At 39.6% G+C, this 25120-nt stretch overlaps 1 protein-coding gene across 4 annotated transcripts in view; it reads left to right on the top strand.

Annotated features, from left to right (window-relative positions):
* The first annotated feature begins 10175 nt into the window (after positions 1-10175).
* TTBK2 (tau tubulin kinase 2) overlaps positions 10176-25120 on the top strand; it is a 111322-nt gene continuing 96377 nt past the window's right edge. For 3 of the 4 annotated variants that reach the window (XM_072864905.1, XM_072864902.1, XM_072864904.1), the window contains exon 1: positions 10176-10599. The gene's annotated coding sequence lies outside the window, so the exon portion shown is untranslated. Of the gene's footprint in view, positions 10600-24532; positions 24554-25120 lie in introns of those variants that run through there. The other variant, XM_072864903.1, reaches the window with a different exon arrangement.

Genomic DNA, 25120 nt, shown 5'->3' with positions numbered 1-25120 from the left:
GTTCTGTCTTTACACTGACTCACCAATGGAGATGGAGAAAAAGACTTCAACTCTCCTGCCCATGCTAATCTCTCTTTCATCTCTAATCGTAGCTAAGCGATTTATTTCAAGGTTCTTATGCCATCAGGTTAAATCCTGAAAAACAGGCCAATTAACTGAGTGTGAACTGAGATCTCACTAACAAAATGGATTTATAGTAACTTCTTTTACCTTTTTACCCCCCAGAGCTTTGGGCTAGTAAGCAACAGACTGTTCTTCAGTACCTGCTAATGTCTTTTTTTGTTCTTAATTTGTTCTTAACAATAAATATGGCTCCAAGACAGAGAAGAATGAGAATAATGAAACTTTGTGCTTCTGTGGGAAGGGAAGATCTGTCTTAGGCAATCATCATTTACATTCACTATTATGTGCCTTACCCATCATTCAGTATTTTGTTACTTTGGATGGAATTGTCTGTCCTCTGTGTATTGACTGTGACTGTGTCCAAGAAAGGAATTCAAGTAACCAAGAGCAATTGGATCATCCTGTATGACTCACGGTAGATTCTGGTTTGGGAAGCTTTCCAGGTTCAAGAACAATCTAGTAGAAACCTCTGTCCTAGAGTCTTAAAAGCTTTATCCCAAGCCAGAAGCAAAAGCATCTTGTCCTCTGGCATTTCTGAGCCCAGCATGTAGCCGTCTGTGGGATGGACATAGCTGGGTTGAACTAGCAACAGTTATGGCAACAAGCTGAGTCTGCAGCAATGCTTGATGAAGTTAGAGGTGATGTTAGTACCAGAACTGAATCACTAAGCAGGACCAGGTTTGGTCTATGGCATCCATAATACATCAGCACAGCAGAGAGAGTTCAGTGAGCACACGTGACTGACTGCAAGGGACCCTGCACCAGGGATTGTAATGCATATGAATATTCTCAGAAATGTAAACTGTCCTCGCCCAGCTAATCATGAGCAATAAACCGATACCATGATATTACCGTGATTCTAACTGTGTATTCTAGGAATATGCCTGCTCACCTCATTTATGGTCCCATGCTTTCGTAAAGATAAGATGTGCACCAGTATTATCACACTTATTATCAGGGAGAGGTGAAAGATTAGTTATCAGTGCAACTCAGTCTATCAAAATCTTGAGTAACGCAGAGACTAGAATATCTAACTACAATATTCTAAGAAGAAAAAACAATTAAGACTTGTTCACTTGCCGGAAGTAATTTCATACATTACTGTGTGGAAGAGGGAGGCTCATAATTGCTAGTGTCACTCTGTGCCTCCACAGTGTGAAAAATACCAAGGACATGTCCCAGATTCTCTCCCTTTCCAGTTTTTCTGATACAATCAAACTCATAACTAATGTTTATACTGAAAGCTCCATCCAACAATGCATCGTCTAGTACCGTATTGCAAACTTATAGAGAGCTGCTTCCTTGACATTGGGCGGGTCCCTGGAGCCATACAGGCTCAGTGTGCCTTTTCTTGGCAACTTCAGTTCAGAAAAATACAATTTACCATACCTTCACCTTTTTAAAGAAAATATCTGAAGTAGGGCTTCCAGCTTTCTATCTTGCTTACGTGCTGATGTACAGCATATCCAGGGAACTTCAGATCAAGAGCATATGTGATATATCTGGGACCTGTTGGACCTACTGCATATGGACCACACAAATGCCTGCATATGATCAAATATACCCCAACTGCATTGAATTAGTCCTATGCACATGGATCATTCCTGCTTTGGACTTGCTGTACTCGTACAGACCACAAGGAATACGTTAGATCTGTTCAAATGTGTGCATTTGCATACAGATCAACTCCATGGAGCACATTCAACAGGTATAATATATTCCTTGTGGACAGCACAAGTACACAAATGTACACATTTGCCTGAGATTTTTTAGCTATTGCTCTGGCTGGGATGTGATATATTAGAAATTCCAGACAAATGTCTGAAGTCCTTTTCTATGCACAGAAAAAGTTAATGTGTGAAAACTTCCCACATCCATGGAACTCCCGACATGCGTTATCCTTGAGTATTAGAAAATGTTATCGCCTCAGACACCTACAAGTAGAAAAATGCACCTTCCCTGTTGTTGCTTTGCAATACAAACCTAGCACTTGGCATGCATGAAAGAAAGCAAGCAGAAGATGGCAGTGCTGCTTATATAGTTTTTTTCTACAATGCAAAGTAAGAAGCTTTCTTTTATTTGTGTTAGAGAGATTAGAGGTCACTCACACAGCTAGTGGAAGCTCAGGAATGCATCATTGTAAGAAATAACTTAAATCCAATCTTAATGCAATTAGAGGGCAATGCTACCTGTATTTTTTGTTCTGTCTCATATTGGGAAATGGTTTCAGCTGCAAAGTTAATATTAGAAGTTGGATTATTCAGAAATTAGTTTTGTTTTATGGCAATCTATAACTAACCATGATGCACTTTCTTACAGACCTGCTGGGAAGTCTGGACACCAAGACCAGAATGATAGAGTAGCATTTTGTAGCTCAGCAGGAGTGGTTGTACACGTGGGTCTGCCATCTATCACCCAGTGGTGTAGAAAGAACACACACACTTTTCTGCTAACAGTGGAGATTGCTGTGCTGTGGCTCTGGATCTGGAAGAGGTAAATTTAATAAATGTTTGGACAATTACTTAACTGTTTAGTACCATTCATATATAAGTCCACAGGCAAGGACAGATGTGTTATGAATTAGCCTAATTAACTAGCTAGTTGGGATGACGCATGCTGCAAAATTTAATTTTACATCTAGTTTCCAAAAATTAATGTTTTATTTTTATATTTGGATGGCTTTCCATTTCATCTTGTATTTAATGCAAATGATAAGAGATTTTGGAGTAATGGACTAAAACTGGAGGCACTCAGTACGTATGACACAAGCAGGTATTACACGACCTTTCTTTAACATGTCAGTGCTTCAGAGGGAGAGTCCATATTCAGGAAGAGATTCTCACTGATATGTATTAATGGGGAGAGGGTATGAAAAAGGGAATTCAGACCATCTGCTTTTTTGGCTTTTGTAAAGTTGTGAACCACATGGTAGATACTGAGAGGCTTAAGTTATTAGGCAAATAGAAGCAATGGGGTCTTTGCAGAATATTCATCTCTCAATTACATTTTTGAACTTTTAGGAAGGAAGTATAGTGATATCTAGATGATTACGGTTGTTTTAGTTAGATGAAGATACCTAAGTTAAATCACAACATTTGAAATTCTTATGGAATTGCAGAGTTCGCAGAGGGAATGTCAAAACTCAAAGGCAAGAGGTAGTGGGGATAGACAGTAACTTAAAAGAACCCAGTTTGTACCTTAGAATGCTACAAAGCTTATTGCAAACTAAGTCAATTATATGTTTTTACAACTACAGCTATACACTGTACTACAGTTGTACCAGAACTGCTGTACTATGTTCCATGCAAAATACAAATACTGTAACTGTAGCTCATTTAATTGCCTGAAGAACATCACAGATTAAATGAATCAGAGAAAAAAGTATCATAATTTTCATTTTTCAGATCTTTAAAGGTTATAACAATATGGATGGTGGAGCCAGTTTCGGGCAAAAAGGAAATTATAGCAGACTTGCATGAACTGCACTGCACATGTACTGCTAGTCTTCAGGGCTCCTGTATATTCTGGGAAACACCATGCAGGTACCTATCAAGCTGGCTCCGATTTCAATCCATAGGAACTGTACTGCCCATAGCCTCTGAGTCATCCACTTTTGACTCATGGTGGGTCATTACAAATGGAAAACTAAGGCACAGAAATAGTGTATTCGCCTTAAAATCAGACTAGCAGTCTATGGTAAAGCTGGAAAGTGAACCTGTATTTTAAATTGGTTGGTAACCTAAAACTTCCATCTTGGCTGTAACTTTTTTCTGAAGGCTAGAATCCATTTTTACAACCTTATTTGTAATTAGATCATGCAGCAGTCTTGCTTTTCACCTTTGTACCTTATTCACTGTGGATCGTATCATCACAAGCCAGTCATCAGGAAGCTTTTTGCAGAATGGAATTATACGCATATTATGAGGGCTCCCGACAAAATTCCCCTTACATAATGAGGTAAAATGTCCTTTTCCTATTCCATATCTCATAGCATCAATACTTTGGTGCACTATACTGCCAATTAACCCTTCTTCCCCTAGCAAAGTAGTCACACATACACTCTCACATTTCTCCTCAAAGAGACCTCCTATAGACCTCCTATACTCATCAGGAAAGCTCCCTGTTCTCACCTTATTATAAAACTGATGTTGATGCTGTTTTTCACTCTCTAGACACCATTTGAACTGAACAATATTACTCAAGACATCTTGTAGGGAATCTGAGATTCTTTTAGAAAGAAAAGAGACAGTTATTAAAAAAAAAAAAAAAGGCGACACAAAGTTTCTGAAGCTGTCAAATAGACAAAAACCAGCACCTAGACACAGTGCTCTTAGAGCTCTTTTGAAAAAGATCCAAGATCCCTCTGTCCCTTCAGCAGCAACTTCATGCTTATTGACACTCTGTGTCTAGAAATCGTGATCTATGAAAAAAGACTGAAGGAACTCAGTTTTCTTACTGTAGAGAAGACTGACGGTGAGAGGTGAAAATAGCATTCAAGTAATTTTAAGGTAGTTTCACAGAGGAAGGGGATAAATTCCTTTGGTGACAGGAGGAAAAATAATGGGTGAAATCTTTCTTTTAGTGAGAAGAATGAAACAGCCCATGAAAAAGCTTGATTTCCCTCAACAGAGTACTTTTAGAAGAGGTTGACAAATACTGGCCAGAAATGTTGTAGGGCCAGTTGCTCCTTCCTTGGAAAAAGGGCTGAACTAGATGTCTCAAGGTCTGTGATTTTGTATTTGCTATGAACTGGATACCTGTTTAAACATCTACAAAACTTTGTAAGTGCTATCCCATCTTTGTCAATACTTCTTTTGCTCATTGACTTTTACCTGAAATGTGAGCTTATAAAACATGTTTACCTTTCTACTCTTCAGTGAGAGCATTGTTTCCACCTCCATTTATATATTAATTTTTAGTTACATTTTCAACAAATTGTAGGATTTGGTGGATGTTCATTTACTGACTAACCAAACCTATGAATTTTCCATCTCTTGGGAATGAATACTTACAAAGTCTGTGCATCTTGCTATCTATCCCCCCCTTTTATTTTTTCGTTCTTTTTCTCTCTTCTCTTTTCTGACAATCATTTGATTTCTAACTCTCCAAAAAATTTTCTGGAGCTTTGTCTCCTACTTCTGTGGTCAACTAAGCAGAAACATTATTCAGAACTTCTGACTCATACAGAAATAAATAAATAAACCCAACACCCTGATGTCTAGGCGAGGAAGTTCCAATGAACATATTTGAAACCAAGGAGTCTGTACTTTGCAGGACGAATCATCTACTCCCATACACATTTATCTGAAGAAAATAACAGCAGAGTTCAGAAGGTCTTACACATTGTTAATCATGTCACCCTTCTCCATCAGCAGATACATGCGTAAGTTTGTATATAGGTGTGGTTTTTAATTTTTAAAGATTCCTTGAAGAAACATTAGATCATTCCTTTCAGACAAAAAACACTGATGAACATTCTCGCATCTCCCTTATCCCACGAGGAAGATTTCCAGGAAAGCAAACTTATTTTTCCATGATTATCCATTATGAAGCCTAAGAAAGCAGAAGTTGAAGCACAAGAAAGTTGTGTTCCATCTATAGACAATCCTGGAAGTTCTGATCTAGTTCTTCAAACAAGATAGATAGATATTGGGAGTTTATATGTGGGTATATTCTCATTCTCTGTTCTTTTTTAAATAAAAAGTCATAAAAGCTAGAGCTGTGTCCAGTTGTGCCCAGAAATAGTTTGCTGTCATTTTGGTCTTTACAGGCTTGTTTCTATATTTTTTAAATTCAGACCAATTCTATTTATTGCCTCATTAGGTGATTTAATACTTATTATTAAATATTGAAGCTATATTAGACATCTAAGAAGATATTTACAGGACTGGGAATTATTTTTCATACAGCCAAACTTATCAGCAAATTGTATTGCCATGCATATGCCATGTAACACACCAGCACAACTCAATTTTTCTCTCTTTTTTTTTTGTTCACAGCTTTCCATAGCAACTACTCAGTTATAATAAAGTTTGGTCAGGTAAGCTGTTGGAATTTGGAGTAATTTCTGACAGTAGTCCTCCTGTTCCCCAACTTCAGAGTTCTGGTCTGCAGTACTTTTCTTTCGTATCCTTGCAGTCTACAGCCAAATTAGACATTTAGGATTGAACTAAGGCAAGACAGTCTTCTTTACTGATTTACTTTGCACCACCTGAGATATTTAAAAATCTTCAGAACAAACGCAGAGGTGTCCATTTGCAGTGGCTTACAGCTGTTGACTAACTTTGCTAAGTAACTTCATTTTCCCTGTATTTTGGAAGTAACAGACTAAAGTTTCTGCTGATACAATCATTCTGAATTCAGAAAAGTTAAACCAGCAGACAATTTTTTCCAGTACTTGTTCTTCTCCATCCCAAGGTGAAATTCACCTCTTGGCAAGATCTGAACCTTTGTTGATGCAAATAATGATTTTCCTCTTCCTGTGATTTTAATAATTTATTTATAAAAGTAACATTTTTTGTATAATTTATGATAAAAATGTTAACTTAATTTCAGTGTAAGTGTTTCTCAGGAATAATGAAAGCGATGTAATAGTTTTAAGAAGAAATATTTAGGTATACTGTTTACATGCACAGACAAGTAAACTGTACATATGAGAATTCACCTTCCAGAGAATATTCATAGTAGGAATAGACTCAGAGATCTGCAACAGATTGGAGTTAGAAGCTCCTCTTCTTTTCCCTTTTCTTTCTACATAAGTACTACTAAACTAAAATGACTAGATTAATTCACAGCCACATCAGAGTTAAATGTGCTGGGCTACCAGACTTGAATATGCTTGCAAGAGCTTTCTGGTTTTATAGGAGGACCTGGGACGCTCATTATCATTCCATGCAAATTCAGAGGTGGCTCTTCACTCACATGTCTGATATATTGATTCAACGGCTGCATGATAAACTCCCATACAAAAAATATAGTTACATCAGAACATACGAAGTACCCTACAGGGTCAGACCAGTGGCCCTCTAGCCTGTCTCTAACTCTAGCAAGAGTAGATACTATTTAGAAGCACTTTTTACAGTTAATCCACCTTTTACTGCCCCTGCATCCAAAACTGTTGTTAATGGGATGTTATGGAATACGAGGTAATAACCACATGAAGCCAGATACAGCAACAAAATACAACTGGTTAAAACATAAGAACAAGGTTACAGTTACACTGCAAAAAGAGGCACATTTTTACATTGAGATAGCCAATTAGAACTAACAATGTAAAACCTGAATAAAGGGCATAGGGCAGTTTTTGGCTCAGGGCAACTTTTCCTAGGCCCAATCAACACTATGCATCTAAGCCTAACTACCTGTACTACTGCAAAAAAGCTAGAGTAGCTTGATTCCATATTTACATTAAGATAGAGATTTTAATGTGTTGGGGTTTTTTGTTTGTTTGTTTTTGTGAAGATATTCTACAAGTTTGCACTGACAGAGGAAATGCTGGTATCTGTTATATTTACCACCATCTTTGAACCAAAAATAGTAGAACAGAAAGCCTTGAAGAACCTCTTGGTATATTTCTGGAGCAGTGAATTAAAAAAAGTTTAGATCTTTCCTGTAAAGACCTCCTGCACTTAAGTGGAAACAGATTTTCCTCTTGAGAAGACTCAGTTTTAGTTTATTTTTTTCCCTGCTTGACTTTTATTTGAACCATTCAGGTTCTGTCTACTTATGAAGAGTCCATGGTAATTTGAAAACTAACAGATCACTATAACTTTAAAACTAACTCATGACAAAGGGAAAGTCTATTTGGTCTTTTAAATCTTGCAGTGTGCATGCTGATTTACAGTATGCTAAGAAGACATGTACTCATGATGTGATTTCCATGATATTGTGCATGACAATGTGGTTATATTAGATAATGAATTAACTTGTGAAGTTACAAAGTGATGAGAGAAACGATGCCCTTTGGATTAGCAATGATAAACAAGTAAACAGACAAACCAGATAAACAAGTTTTTTAAGGCCTTTCCATTCTCTTTAATCAAATCAGAAAATTTTCCTGAAGAATTGTACACCTCAGGCAATATGTCAATTATCTGGGGAACAATAAAATACTCTTCACGGATGGATTCATATTCATGAGCTCCCCATTACACCTAGCACAGAGCAAGTTTTGTTGGCATTACTTAAAATAAGAGGTGGTTAGGGCATTCATCTACCCTCAATTATAATTTGGGAGGAAAAGTACTGTCTACTTTAGAGGGAATGTGAAAAAATTATTTGTTTAGTGCATAAGAAGAGTAGGTATAAGGAGTACGCCTATCCTAGAATAATTGTCACCTTTGCAATGCCTTTAAGACAGGTTTGGAAGAATTTGTAGCTCCAGTAGAATATTTTCCATCTGAGAAATTGTAAATGTCTATCAAAGGTAAGCAAAACTCATAAGTCCATTTTGCAATTGGGGAAAAGATGTACTATTGGGGGGAAAAAAAAAAGAAAAAGGCAACCCTCCCCACCTATTTCAATCAAGGTTGGTTCATTTCCGTTCACAAAATGAACATTTCTTCATAATATCAGCTTTCTTATTAACTGCTTCAATTGTTAGTTAGGACACATTATACACACGCACATTCTCTATATAGAGGGGAACATATGCTTATCACCAGTGCTTATCCACACCACTACGACGGGTGGCCCACAGGCTGAGGTAGTTCACTTTGTGAATGAAGAAGCAGCTGGCTGAAGCTGACACTGAGCAAGTCACAACTGTTTGGGCTCACTGTTGGTTCACTGTAGGTTAGGTTCACAGCTCCCACTGCTGGGTAACTCATTTGGAAACTACAAGCACTAAGATCTTCCTACTCATAAAGCAGCAGTTGGAGATACTTTTTTCTAACCTTACTCTTTGACCATGATCTCCTTGTGACGAATGAAGAAAGGGCTTAAATTATTCACACTATCATCATCTTAGCTGCCTCACAGTAGGGAAATAAAAGCTTTTTTTTTTTAGGAAACTTCATATGAGGTGAAGACTGCAGTGTGTTTACTCACTTCATACAAGCTGGTGCGAGCATAGCAAATCTGTCCTTCCCCCTTCCCACAGAACAGGTCTCTCCTAGCTGCTGGTCTGCCAGATGGATCCAGCCTCTGGGTTGACCCCGTGGCCTACAAACACGTCCTGTCGGCTGTCGTGCGATGGCACGCCGGCACCCACTGAAGAATGCCTGCTCCATTGCCTCACGAGGCTGGAGAGTCTTGCCTGCAGGAAGGAGTCACCCGTGAGAGCTGAAGCCTTCTCTTCCAAGGGCGTACTGGCCTATGTGCGGGATACATCAACCGTTTCCTAGTGCCACAGCGTGGAGCCCACGGGTGACAGCCCTGCCGTGTCATTAGCGCAGCGTTTTCCCCCGCAGGGGACAGAAGTCCCTGGGGCGACGCGAGGGACCGGCCTCCCCCCCGCAGGGTCACCCTGCTCCCCCGCCCAAGCCTCTCTTTCCTCAGCCCTCTCGCCCCACCGCGGCAGGGCGGAGGCAGGGCAGCGGCCTGGGCTTAGACAGGCCCCGGGCACCCCCCCAGGTCCGGGCAGCTTCGACGATGAGGCCCGGGAATGGCCGCAGGTGGGCTCCTGAAGCGGAGGCCGGTACCGCAGCGAGGACGCAGCTCCCCCCTGGACCAGAGCGGGCCCTGCAGCGGGGAGCGGCCCCGCGGCGGCCAGCGCCGTGGGCTAGCCTCGATCCCCGTCACGGGCGCTGCCGGCCTCCCCCAGATCCTCAGCGGGAAACGGCTCGTGGCGGCCCTGGCCGGCCGGCCCGCTGCCACCGCGGCGGGAGACTACAGTGCCCAGCACGCACCTCGGCCCCGAGGCTGCGCGGGGGCGGCTGTGGCTAGTAGCGGGGCTCACCGGCTCTCAACCAACCCCACACACAGCGCCGTTTCCAGGTGCGCCCGCCTCCGGTGTCCTAATTGATCACGCTGGCAACCAATCGTCCGGGAGGAATCTCCGCGGCTGCCCAATCACCGCTCCGGAAAAGGGATGCGGGCGGTGCCCTGGAGGACAGCGAGCTCGGCGGCGCCGCGGCTGAGGAAGGGCGAGAGCGGGGAGGTGGCGCGGGCGAGCGCGGCCGGGCTCCGGCCGGGACTGCCGCAGGGATGGCGGCGGCGGCCGCGAGGGGGTTAACCCCTTTGGGGAGCGCCGCGGGCCCCTCCGTAACCCCCTGAGCGTCCCTCCGCGCTGCGCGCAGCCGTTATCCCTCCCCGCGGGTGGGCCGGCGCCGTCCCGGCACTGCAGTCGCCATAGAGACCGCGCCGCACGCCATGGGGCGGAGGCTGGCCCGGAGGCTGGGCCGGGGGGCGCCGCTCTAGCCCCCGCCCCGCGCCGCGCAGACCATCCCCCGCGGCGGCCGGGGCGCCGGGTTCCGCAGGGACTCGCCGTGTCGCGCGCCGTCCCGAGGAGCCGCCGCCGCCTCGGCCCCGTTCCAGGTGAGGAGACGCGGCGCTGAGCGGCGGCCGTCGCCGTTACCCCTGCGCGCCCACCGGCGCGGATCCCGGCAGCCGGGCGGAGGTGTCCCCGGGGGGCGCTCCGGCCGCCTCAGCGGGGCGCGGCCCTGGGGCTCCGGCGGCCGAGCCCCCGCCGCCGGCCCGGGCGCAGCGGTTGCTGCGTGGGAGTCGCGTCGCGGTTTCTCTCCCCGCGGGAGAGGGAGTTTGCCGGGCGCGGGAGCTCCGGGGGGCCACGGCCCACCCGGAGAGGGGCTTATTGCAGCGGGGGGTGCGCAGGCAGGACGGGGCGATCCTTTCTGTGGAGTTAAGGTCAGCAGGTCTGGCGGGCTCCAGCAGCAGTCATCGCCGCCCCGGCCTCTACGGAGAATTCAAATTTATAGGCACGAGATTTTTTTGTCCCTCCCACTTGCTGCAAGAAGCCAAACGGTACAGATATTTACGTGTTCTGATGGCGAAGCATCCCTGTTTTAAAATAGCTGCATCTATATTTCCAGTTCTTGATTGTGGCATGCGTGTAACGGATGCATATGTGGGCAAGGCTGGATGGGGAATCAGTCTGTCTGTCTAGCGCTTTAAGTGCTGGAGCCATTAACAGCAGTTGCATCAATATATGAATACAGATATGCCTGGCTAGGCCGCAGATGCACTCGCTACGGTGAAAATAGTAAACATATACACTGCATATGGAAGACATTTAAAAAACATTACTATACATACTTTTAGCTTTAAAAAATAGGAAATGGGGAAATACCTTGTTCCTAAGTATACAGATGATCTCTGGAGCTGCAGCTGCATCCTTGTACTTCTGTTGCCACTCTAGAGCAAAAGCAATGAGAGGACAAAGATCGGTACAAGGTTTCTAACCTCTGGTGTGAGCCAGAGCAGTTGGGAACAACTGCTAGTGTGAACAGGGATGGATTTGCAAGTATTAATAATATTAATGTATTATCAGGGGCGGTGGGGGTGGTGATGGACACAAAGGAAAGACCCCTGAGTATAGCACAGCCTTTTGAGAACCTTCTATCATATTTATAATTAAGCTGGAAAGGACTATAGAAAATGAGTTATAAAATAGGTTGTAATGGCTTTCTTAGACTGTATGTGCAGAACCAGTTGAATTGCAGCTTAAATGTTCAGAATTAGTAAGCTATGTTGACAGGAAGGTTGAGAGCCTTAAAATAAAACATACTCTATTTATTTTAAAATCTCTTTAGGCTTAAAGTGAGTGCTTAGTTTCCATGTTGTGATTCTGGAAAAAATGAGTAGAATTTTTATATATTCTACATAGTTAATGCCATGCCTCTGTTGAACACATGTTGTGCTTGTAGTTATGTTAGTTCATTTTATCTGTTGTATCTGAGAAAACAAAAGATTAGAGCTTATTTTGCTGCTCTTGTTTGGTTTTTGGACATTTTTTGGGGGGTCTTAATGATGTGAACTCATGGTACAAAGATATCCAACATTTTTATTCTGTGTTAAATTGCACATAATACTTTATTGGTGATGATTCCTTTGTTTTACAGTGCAAATTACATTTAACAAAGTAATAAAACTTTCTTAGCTTCTTAAACCAGAAGTATGCTTATTAATATTTGTTTAGCTTGTAAAAAATTATATACAGGAAAGTTTGACTACAGTAGTATGTATATTCATTGGCCAAAAGTTATTTTGGAAATAGTGCATCAAGATATCATAGTTTAAAAAAATGTGAAGATGGAATTAATTATATCTGACAAATACTTTGTTCTTCTCTGATATATTTCTGATGTACCATTATGCTCTTGAAGTTCAGCACCTTTTTAAACTTCCTGTTTTGGAAATGATGGGGTTAGAATGAGACAAGCAAATTGAGTAACTGGAATATCGTGATGTTGGTTAGGTTTAGTGTAGTCACTGTACTGCTGCTGCGTGCTGCAGGCTCTGTTACCACTAACATCACAAATCCCAGAGAGGTTTTTCCAATGTAACTGATTAAATCAAGAAAGATTTTTGAGTATGACAAAAGAGAGATCTGAGTGGAGTTTTCCCTGTTTGATTTCTGAACGATCAGCTTCTACCAGTTCTAGATATATGTGTACAGAAGGTTAAACATTTGCTTAGTGTGTGAAGTTGCACTATATGCCATATTAATATGCTACTGTGTTTTCTGTGTTAGCTAAGACTTGTTTATCTAGTGGGAATAAATTGATACTCTACAACAGGAGATTGACACTTTCTGTGTATTCCTGTGTGTTGTGTTGTCTCTTTCTCTTGCTCTGGGAAAGCACTACACAAAGCCTTTGTGTTTGGCTAGAGGGGAGGAGAAACAGCTGCCTTTTCAGTACAAGACACCAGGATTTGTAGTGGTCTCACAGGGATGCGTTGTTGTACATGGACCAGCCACTGTCCTTCCTCCCTCATTCTAACTGTTAAAGCACTCTCTCCTCACGGCAGAGAAACCTGAGCTTCGTTTGACTGATCTCACAGAGCAGTGTGTTGTGCCATGGATCTAGCAGAGCAGTCAGATGGGCCTATTGTTGAAGTATAGGTGGGCAAGAATTAAAACATGCAAAATTGACTAAATGCAAGGTGTACATTAAGGAATCCAAGAGCTACAGATCATGTTGTATTTAAAAATTACTTAATATCAACTTGATTTCTTGTCCATGATTGGGATGAAATAAATTGTTCAAATGGTTAATCTTTTATTTGTTTTTCTTTTGTTTAACAGTTTAGTATCTAGGGTACTTAAATGGGAATGAAACGTTAACTTTAAGAAGAGGAAATAAAAATTATTTCAGTTGGATGAGAGAGTACAACTAAACAGAGCAGTTTCATTTTTCTGCTCTCCATGCACTGATAGGGTGCTTTAACTATATTCTGCTTAACTATATTTAACTGCTTAAGGGTGCTTTAACTATATTCTGTGTCACACAGTGGTAGAATAAAAGTTAACTTCCCTCTCTTTGTTGGAAACATTGAATACTATATAATGTGGCTTTTAGTAACTGTATCTTGTATGTTCTTTCAAAATTACCTCTTTGTAAATATCACCCAATCTTTTACTTATCCTTTAAAACTTTATTATATTTATTAAAATTTTAGAGTTGGATTCTTCCCCCCCCCCCTTCAGTGCTAGATGTTAAGTAGTGTGCCTTTGAGGGAATCTGGTAACTTGGATTTTTTTTTAAGCTGCTTGTGAAATTGAGGTGCCATTCTTGGCAGTTTAAATTTTTAGTCTATTTTTTTCTGTGTTAGCTTATAGGTCACTAATCTTGAAACCTAAGTAGTGGAAAATTTAAACAATAAAATCTGGCCTTTTGACGCTTCACCTCTTGATCTGGTTGAGTATCTCTTTCCCATTTTTGAGACGTTGTGCAAGTCATAACGTTCAAAGACTTATTCTTCAAACTTGTTTTTCAATTAATAGAGACAAATCTTTGAAAACCTTGAGGAATTTTTTGGGGAGAAGGGAAAGATTGAATCTGAGAGGAGGGCAAACTGGGAAACTGAAGAAGTCTTTAGCATTTTAAACAAAACTGTGTCTTGTTAAGAATTCAAAAATGTGTTCATTATTATGTTCAGGCATTTTTTTCTTTGGTTCTTGTACTGCATGGTTGAGAACAATTCTGTGATGAAAAGCATCGCTGAAATGCTATTTCATGCTGTTGCTTTGTCTCTGAAGAGATTAATCAATTATTGAGAATTAGGTTATTTGCACTGATGAGGAACTCTATCCGGTAATTCTTCATTTCGGAGAAATGTGTGTATGTTGCTTAGCCTTGCGTTTGAGTGCAGGAGAAGCTTCTGAGTAGTTGGAAGGGTTGAAAGCTGGCTGGGTTTTCATGGAAGAGGTTAACCAGCTCACTGATGGTATTGATGAAGAAAGTAATTTTTTCCAACACAAAGCTGTCTGATGTATAAAGAAAGGGTAAAATATACTGAACTTGCTTTGAGAGCTTGTAAAAGATATGCAGTCTTTTTAATATGAGGCCGTTTTTAATATCTGGATGTTGCAAAGGGATTTGTTACTTGTTGCAGGGACAAGTTACTGTCTGGAGCTAACATGGGGAAAAACTGAAATGATCAAGGTTGGTGTCCTCCCGGTCTGTTTAAATGGAAATAATTTTATTACATTTTTGATGCAATTCTCTCACAACTGAAGTTACACAAAAATTGTATCCTGTGTTAATGGACTTGTTCCACTGGACTCATCCACAGTTAGGAAACATCTTGCCTTTTAGAGTTTGTGTCTCTTCAGTAATTGGGAATTGTCTCCAGTCAGCAGCTGCTTATTGATTCTGAAAGAGGGGGTTCGTTCTGCACTCTATCACTTCCCAGATAATTCTCAGATAATGTTTGTTGCTTCTGTTATGCAGTCTCTCAGAGTATTAATGTTTATGTTAGCAACACTTATTTGATACAATGTTTTTCAGCAATGTAGTAAGAATGAGATTGCTTTGTTGTGTGGTATATCAGCAGGATGTGTCTTGTTGCAGCTGTTAAGTTTACTGCTATGGTAATGCTTCAAATGCCACTCTTGGCGAGCAGTACGGCTTCTGAGCAAATTAAGTGTGTCTGTTTAGCTTCACAGTGTTGAAGTAGTAAAAAAAAGAAGGGGGTGTGTGTGTGTGATCTAGAAATAGAGCATGCTTCATTTCAGGATCAAACTGGTGACTTTTTAGAAAGTATTTGTATTGTTATTTTGTTTTAAATAATGTATGTTGAGTTATTTACTGTCTCGAAATAATTAATTATTTTCTTGTCTTTCCATTTGTCAGTATCCTGAGTTAAATAGATCCAGAATGGGCATTATCAACTGATTGAAATTGTATTAGATGAGGAATGACTGTGCTACTCCAAATTTCATTGAATGCCCTGCCTTCATATGGGACACTTTGATTTTCTGTTTCCAGTAGTCTATAAAATCAAAGTATAATTACCTAAGTCAAGTCAGCCTAGAAGAAATTGGCATGTCATACTCTGAGAGCTGAAGGAGGGGAATTGATATTGGATCACGATTCTTTTTCTGCATAAAGTTTATCTGCTGTTTTGTTGAGCTCTAGAGATTATTGTGATAATCATGATGATTTAGGTGAAATTATAGTTTTACTGTTTTAAGCAAGATGGTGTTTCCAGTGGGGAAACCTGTTGAATAATTCATCTGGATGGAGAAAAATCATGAAATAATCACAAGATAGATCAGTGTGAAGAAAGTATTTATTGGTCTTGTGGGAGAAGTGTGCTAGCTAACCCAGTCAGTTCTTGTCTTGACTAGGCAAGAACTAAGAAATTGATGCTGAAGCTGAGGAGCAAGCCGTGAGCCTCCCACAGTAAAGCAGATGCATGCAGGAAAGAAGCTCCGTTATTGACTGTCTAGTGCTGGTTGTCATTTATTTATAGATACACATACATATAATCATATTTTTCACGTGTTAGCTCCTGCGGATGAAATTGCACATTATTGTTGAGCCAGTCTAACAGCTGGCTGCTGTTTATAAGTGGAAGATGATGTCCTCCGCCTGTGCCTTTTCTAGTGCCCGTTGATCTCTGAGCTGCGCTGATTCAACTTGCTAACTTGATAGAGAATGATTGTAAGAAGGGAGTTGTTTATATTGCTGCTTTGCAGAGGTAGGTTTATAACTCTTGCTAGGTCATGCTGTTATGTGCAACTTCACCCTGAATGTCTAGCTGAGATAGTAGTCATAACCAGATCTTTTCTATTACTGTAGCCTGGGTGCTCAGCTGGTAGGTCTTTCTGCCTATTGTCAGCTCGGGGAGGAAGCAAGAGAAAGAGGAACATTTTATCGGAAAAGCTGCTTCGAGGCAATGTTGCACTCCCTTCTCCATTGTTTACAAGGAAATTTGGGCTAGATGCTAAATTCAGGCTGGACATTTCTCTCTGTTGTCTATATTGTTCTTATGTATTTCATTAGTTTTGAGCCTAGGATACCTCAGTTATGTGGCTGTGCTTCTGTACATATCTCCAAAGACTAGACTAACCTTTCCTTGATGAGTCAATTTTCCCTTGACCTCCCTCTGCAATCAGGGAGCAACTGTACTTTGGCTGGCTTGTTGGAATTGGTAGGTAATACATCAATTCTATTGTGAGGACCTGCATTGACATGTATTGGCTTCCTGAAATATTTTTTTGCCTGGAGTAATGGTTTGGACAGAATTGATTTATGGTCTGAATCAGGACTAGGGCCTGCCATACGAGTAGCCCTGCAGTAGATATTGCTCATATTTGGTGTTGACGTATTATAATGTGTTCTTATATTCCTTGCTCTGAAAGAGGTAAAAGCTGGAATCTTGGTCTTAAGAGTAGTAATAACTGTTTTCTTATTTATTACCTGTATTATTACTATTCTAGTTCCTAGTATTAATAAAAAAAATATGTACACAGATTTCACCCCATCATTGTATGTTTCCTGTTTCTCAGTAGAAATCTCATAACCCTGCTTGCCAGATGATTGCATATCCACCATGTTCTCTTACAGAGTAGAAATTAATTTTTGTTTAAATAATAATTTCAAAATGAAGAAGTATCTCACCACAGTTTAGAATTGGATATCCTTAAAGCAAATTTAATGACTGTTGGTGTATTTAAAAAAAAAAAAAAAAAAGAAAAAACTTATAACTTGTGCTGATAGAATTGTATTTCTTAAAAGTAAATTCAAGAACCTATAGAATACTGTTATTATTTTTAGGGTTATTACACTTTTGCCATTATGGCAGGTTATAGGTCAACAATATAACCAGGATTATTTTTAAAGCCTAAGCTTGAATTCTGAGATATTTGGTATTGAATGTCTTTATTTACACACAGCCAATATTTCTTAAAACTTATGATACCAATATGTAATACTTTTTATTATTTAAGTAAGGACGAAATGAAAGGCTGTAATGGTTTTTGGGAAATGTTGCTGTTGTGTTCTTAGGAATAGTTTTGCGTTTGTTTGGCAGATAGTTAAAATCTGAGCTTGCACTGTTAGCTCTTCTGATGTGTAAGAAATTCATACAGCTTTGAGAGTTTCTTGATCCCCATGTTTATAATACATAAACTTACTGATTCTTGTGCCTCATCATTGTGCCATGCTTTATTTTTTCAACTGATCCTTGGACTGTTGAAAAGTACTTTTGTGGACTTAGGACAGCCTCAGCATACTAAATTTGCCTGGGATAATTATATTTTCATAATGAAATATAGTTGTATAGTTAATTTTCAAAGATAAAAACCTCATCACTTATCTCAGCCTGACTGCTTTAAGACCAAGGGGACTGTTGTGGTTATTGAGGCTAGCTTTGTGCATAACACCAGATTCCCTAGGATTTCTCTGAATTATGTGTGCTAACAGTAGTTGAATAAGAGCATATAATTTAGAAAATCATTCCCTTGTCTTTTAAGAATTGTCAGTAATGAGGAATCCACTGAAATAATTCATGAAGTATTCTAATAGTAGAATATCGTTATGGACTAAAATTACAGACCTTGGAGATCTTTTTATGTTTGTAAGTAATTTACAAGTTCAGCCTTTGACTCGTATGATTTTGTACATCAGAATGAAGATCTCTTGTAATTTTTAGTCTTTGTAAAAAGACTAAAGCAATTTTTATTAGATAATCTGGAGGCATTGAGCTTCATAATTTTGACACTCAATACATATTCTCCAGTATTTTAATAATTTGGTTTTCTGCATCTTTTTGTTTAAAAAAAATCTTTTCTTGAAATGTCAACACCAGAACTGGATATAATATTCCAGCAGCAATCCTACAACGAGCATGTAGAGAGGTATTACAATCTCCCTTAGTATTTATTTGCCTACTTATCCGTAGTTGTCATAGCCTTAACACTGCAGCAGATGCGTTTATCAAAAGTGACCGATTATATGTATTGTGTTAGGTGATGCTTCCATTTATTCTTTGGTCCTTGATATATAATGTCATCTTTTATCTGAGTTGGAACATGTGTAGTTTGATTGCAGTCCATTAAACAATTAATGCAGTTTGTTCTATACCACTGCCTGATCTCAGTACCAACTACAGACTTTATCATTTTTTTCCTAGTAAAAAATGTTTAAGTGTAAGGTCAGGAATTGATTATCATGGGACTAATTAGAGAAATATTAGTTCAGTTAATTTACAGTTATATTTTGGGACCTATTATTTAATGTGTGATCTATTGATTTTCTGCCATTTTAGTTTCTTAAAAACAAACTGTGCCATGTGGTGCGAACTTAGATATCTTAGAGAAGTATAAGTGCTCTAGTAACTAGTATCTTTATAGGCCGGACTTGTAATGGCGTCGTAAAAAGTTAGTTTGACAGGAAGGGGAATTTCAGTTGAACGGCAGCAATTACGTTGTCTTCCTTTAATTCTTTAATACTCAGGTCCTCTATTTTGCCTGGAATTGATATCAAGCTGATGTCCCATAGTTACCACAGTAAATTTTTTTTTTTTTATCCTTTCCAAACATTAACTGTCTTCTGGAGTTTTCTATGTTTCGGGAATCTGTTGGAATCTGCAATGATAGATCGGAAATCGCCTTGAAAATTCCCATTAAAAGAGAAGTTACTCAAACGCCTTCTTCTCAGCCTATCTAACTTAGTGGCGTCTGACTAATATTTATTGTGGGACTAGGAGACGCGCCGTCGTCGTGAGACGTCTCCCTGACCTTTCTGAGTGACGGACCCTGCAGAGCCGCCCCCGGCCCGCCCGCCGTTCCCGCCTTGCCGCTCCCTGCCGGGGGCGCAGGCGGGGCCCGGGGCCGCGGGGCGCCGCCGGCCGCGCGGAGCTAGCCAGGGTGCTGACCCGCCCCGGGCCTGCCCGCCAGCGCTCGCCGGCCGTCGCGCCCTCGCCCGGAGAGCGAGGCGGGCCGAGTGCCCCCGTTCCCGAGAGCCACCCGGGCACCAGGCAAAGAGTTAATGACTTCGTTGCAAAAAGAAGGCTGCCACTGACCGTAGCATCTCGTTTTCACATATCATTATATCCTGGGACTTGCTCAGAAAATGGCTTTATGCAATTGCTACCTACACCGGAAGAAGACTCTACTGTGAAAGAAGTTTTTCCAGAACCACAGCTCCTGGCTTTTTAACAGCCCCAGACATGCTAAACTCATCATCAGAAGCAGATTCCTGGTTGTCCAAATTACACCAAAAGTATCGACAGCATCCTCAAGCAAGAGATACAAACTTTTCCAATGCACTTCTATAAAGTTTCACTATGAATTGAAACTTAAGCAATCACTGTGCATCATAGTGAACTTTCAGGCGGTGTATAAAGGGCAAAAACGTTAATCTGCCTGTAGCTTAACAATTTTCACAAAACACCTGCTTTGTCATCTCAGCTCTGGCCTCAAGAGAACCCTATAAAACAGCCTTCGAAAATGAACCTGGAAAATAACATTAACATCTATAAACAACTTTCAGCTTATTACAGATATTAGCTTCATTTTTTCCTCCATGTCCCACTAATTCCTGTGTTCTGTCTTCTTCCCCATGCTGCTCTTTTCTTTTCTTATGTACTTTAAAGATGATTAGTGATAGCACCATTTTTAATTATTATTAAACTTTTACAAACACCTTGCCCCATTTAGTGAGCATTAGGGCATATTCATTTGCATCTCTATGTAGCTACATTGACAAATTTGCTGCCATTTTATGTAAGTAGTTATGGTTAAAGACACGAATCCTCATTGATACAATTATGAAACTCTGTATTCCCATAAAATATATAATAGTGTATATGTAATGTACACATAATAAATATGTAAATAATGTAAAAATATATGTGTATATATAATGTAAAATCACATATATGTGTGATGTGTGTGTATATATATGTATATTAAAAAGTATGTTATGTAATATTCTTTATTACAAAGTATGTTAGGATAGTGGTATTACAAAGAATACTACATTTCTGATTCCCTGCATTAGTTTTTGCTTTGATGCAGATACACTTCAGAGTCTTGATGCAGAGCAGAAGCTACTAAGCTTTGGTGGCCTCATTAGCAATTTGGGGAAGTAGTAAAAAGAACTGGGAGAGAAGGAAGACAAAGGAGTGCCACTGTGCTAGAAGGTGTTTTGAACATCTGGCATCTTCCTCCTCCTCCTCTTTTCCTATCTAATTCCTTTTCCTCAGGCCTTTCCTGGTGAGAGGTTTGGATGCCTTTCCGCTGTGAGGACTCCATGGTTCTCGAGCAAGAGCCTGAATTTCTTGAGAAGACTGCTATTCTGTGCAGTGTGAAGCAATGCTGCACAGGCTAGAGCAAAGAATCAGAATTAATAAGTAAGGGAATCTGAGGGAGGCAGGTGTAGATGCATTAAAAAAAGGCAAAAAGTAGAGGATTAGTTTATTTTTATTTATTTAGGCTTTGTGTGTGTGAATGGGATTGTATAGTCTCTAAACACAGTGTGGAAATTAATTTCTATGAATTGTTTTGTTTTAAATCCATGGCATGTTTTGATAAGTTTGCTTCATTTCTTATTTGTCACCATATGCATGGCAATTTTATTTCACACACACAAAAAAGTAATTTCTAGTTAGTTGATTGAACTACTTTCCTTTTTTGAGAGTATGACTCTCTGATAGAGTCTCAATGATAGAGTATAAAATACTCTCTCAGTGATAGAGTATTGCTCTATCTCAGTAAATCTTCTCTCAGTTATAGAGTATTACTCTATCCATGGGTGCTTTTTTTTTTTCCTTAAAAGTAAGATGTAAGCCTCTTACATCCTTTTTTGATTTCTCAGCTTTAAAATTGTTACTGAACAATTGTTAGTAGTTATTGAACTCTTATTACTAGCTCCTGGACTGAAGCAAATTAAAAACACTTTTTACACTTCAATAATGCAGCCCTCAACACTTAAGTAAAACTTCTGAAAATGCACCTGAGACTCGAATCTCTTCTCTTGTTGTTTCCATCACCAGCTACCTCAGCTCAACAAGCTTTGTAGGGTCAGGTTGTCCTTTTGTCAGACTTGACAACTGATAATGACCAACAAATGGATTAAAAAGCATACTTTTACCCTGTTTTTTTCCTTACGCTGTAGGGTCTTGTAGGGTTTTAAATATTTAATAATGTGGTAAAAGCCTAGTCCTCTTGGGGGAGGAAGTTCTATGTCATCAAAAGTGTGTGATCACTTCTCTAGCAAATGATATAGAAATCTTTGTATCATTCTTTCTTGTATGCAGGTAGTGCCAGACCAAAAATAGGTGTATGTGTGCTGAATGTAATTAGGAAAACAAAAAATCTTAATCCAGTGGTAAGAATTGAACAAAAAAGCCTGCATGGTATTGCATGTAATCAGGATTTGCCTCTCTAATGTGTTTACTGTGGGAAAGGTAGCAAAGATTAGAATTTAGCTAAAATTCAGAGATTCCTTATGAAATTATGTTGGGAAATATCCAACCAAAGCCATTTAGAACAATGAAAAGAATGTTAAGAGGCGTGAATATCGTATCAAGTGGCAACAGAATTACAGGAATTCTTGTCCCCTTTTTCATTGGTTTTACATTGTAACTTCTTTGTGGAAGGACAGTCATATGTCCTCCCAGTTGTTTTACAACAATTGCTTGTGGCTGTTCAAGAGAGAGATGATTTTTTTTTTTTTTTTTTTTTTTGGCTAAATTAAACACAGCATTGAAAGTTCCCTGAAGTAACCTAAAGTACATATGAAAATCACAGTTGTTTCTACAACTGTGGCTGTTTATACCGTTGCTTCTCTTGATGTTCAGACCTTTAGCAGCCTAAAATTTTTGTCCTTTCACCTATATAAAAATCACTGTCGTATGTTTTGCTGCTGCCGGAGGGAGCAACCAATTTTTAAATGAAAGTTTTCTTTGTATTCAAACTGTAGCATTGCTGTACCTGACCGTCAGTGAGTTCAAATGCATTCTGTGAATTTCCATTAAAAATCTGACCATGGATGCCTGCACCAGCTTTCTTAAGAGAAAGATAGCCTTGAAGTTAGGAGACGTGTGAATGTGTTGGTTCTCTGCATCCAAGCTATAGAATTATTTGAGTGTAATGATTAGAGGCATTTCCAAGTCTTTTCTGAAGCCAGATACGGGGAGGAAAACTCATCCCTTGTCTAATCAATATATTTGATCGATCAGCTATAGTATGTTTTTTATCACATTGAAGTTGTGTAACAAAGTGACATGGTAACATGGTAACAGCAGAGATAATGGAATTGTCTTTTTAGGGTTGGCATGGATGCCCTTGGCCTGACTTCTTTGGCATCTGTAAGATAAAGTAATGGAAAACTTACAAGTAATGTATGAGCTCATGGATAAGACAGATTTGCTGTTTCCACCTGACCAATGTGTGGAAGTCATCCGTGATCCTTACAGCTCTGGAGGTTCATCCGCCCGTGATCACCGCTATTGAATCACACCATGCTTTAAAGTTCTACTAGCTCAGTTCTGTGCATGCATAAGACTCCCTATTGACTGAGGAGTGTTTAGACCTATTGAGAAAAATCATTGGGTGGTGTGATTGTGCTGTGATTATAATTTAACAGAGGACCAAGCCTGTATGTTTTTAGTGTATTTTTGAATTAAAATTCTTCTGCGGATTCCACAGGTTTTTCCTGTTGTTAAGATGGTTCTAAATAATTGAATTAACAGTATTTTGGCATAACTTCTGTCTCTGGGACAAAAAATTTATTAGAGTGCATTGCATAAAGGAAGGCTTTTAGCTAGGCTGGAGAGGAGAAAAATAAATTATTGACAGTAGTAATGTCCAGCTAAGCTAACGTGAGCTATGCTTTACTTTACACATACGTGTAGGTACTTTAAACTAGCACTGCCACCTTGAAAGCAATTCTACCCGTTCACCCTCTCTCCTGGGAGAAGGATTTGTATTGGAACTTAGTGATTTAGATCAGTGAACTAAGCTAGCTTAAAACTAAACTTTTCTGAAAGGGTTAGTATTATATGTTCCTTAGTCCAGTTCATTGTGTAGTCTGGAGTGTTAAGGACAAGTGTTTGATGTGCTGGATATGCACTACTGGGACTACTCGGGGAAGTGCACTACTGGACCTGTTACTCAGGAATAAAGAAGAACTGGTCACACATGTGAAGGCTGATGGCAGCCTTGGCTGCAGTGATCGTGAGACAGTGGGTTAAGACCAAAGGGAAGTGAGGAAAGTGAGAAGCAGAATAGGGGCATTGGACTTGAGAAGAGCAGACTTCGGCTTATTCAGAGAATGAATGGGTGAGATCCCGTGGCAGGCTGCTCTGAAGTTTACAGGAGCTGAGGATATTTTTCTACAAGTCTGTTGGTAGAATAGAATTAGCAAAAATGATGTGCTTCTATGGACTCTTAGTAATATCAGCCTGTTTTGTGAAATGAATCTCCAGTTTTAGAAAAGTTTTAAAAAACTACATGTCTGCTGCCAAAATTTGAATCAGAATCTCTCTGCCATGTGGTGTAAATTGCAAATGCAACATAAATAGGAAAAAATTTAAAAAGTACTTTCTAAACGGATTCTGTTGGTTTTTGTTTTTGTTTTTTTTTAAATTAATCGAAAGAGCTGTTGTAATTCAGGTAGCAGTACTTAGCTGTGATATCATTTGAGTATGATTATATGATGTTAAGTGGTTTTGCTAACAATGTACATTTTAATGCTTGAAAGTCTTTTACTGTAATAGCATATTCTATGAATAGCCTAACGTTTTTTCTATAGCAGTAGGTATAATTTAAAACTTTACATTATTACCACACAGGATTTTAGCAAAAGCAGTATTATAAGAAACTATCTGATATTTACGTAAGAATATAAATGTGGTCATAACCATTAAAACATAATGAACATTAATGAATTTTCACCAAAACTGAGATGTATTTAATAGCCTATGAATGGTTTGATCTCTGCTATAGTTAAAATTGCTTCAAATCCCACACTGCACTGTGACTGCTCCAAGCCATGTTTCCTTTCATCTTTTTTATGTAAGTTAACATTTTGTAAAAGATACATGGAAACTAATTTTTAAAAGGGTTATTATTTTGTAATTTTAAAAATACTTATTGTAATAGTTTTTGATGCTTCAGCTGAGGAGTATGTTTCTAATTTACTGGTTGACAGGATCACAAACTCGCTCTGTGTAATGATACCAAATTTGAAAAGGAGTATTCAGCTTCAATCATAGGTGAAAAAAGATTAGCGAATATGGAAGATCATTGAAAGTAGCAGGCCTGTACTATAGCTGCAAGTTATTAAATCAACATAATTTCATTGCTGTTCACAGGGTGGCTTGATGCACCTTTATTAGAGGTGGAATTCAAGATTATGATATTAGTGATTAGTATTAGTTTTTAATGTGCATGTGAAAATCTGCATTTGAATGAGAAGCCTGGTGCTGGAGGGAATAGGAAATATGCCAGTTGATGGGAAGAGTATTACAAAGAGAGACACTGAGACTAGAGACTAAACCCAGCATAAAATGGAAGGGACAGCACGTGGAAAATAGAAGTTGAAATAATGGAACAAATTGTGCTTGAAGATCCTGAGTGTTT

Source organism: Ciconia boyciana, chromosome 6, assembly GCF_034638445.1.
Source record: "Ciconia boyciana chromosome 6, ASM3463844v1, whole genome shotgun sequence".
NCBI classification, from domain to species: Eukaryota; Metazoa; Chordata; class Aves; order Ciconiiformes; family Ciconiidae; genus Ciconia; species Ciconia boyciana.
This window is presented reverse-complemented; position numbering and strand designations above follow the sequence as displayed.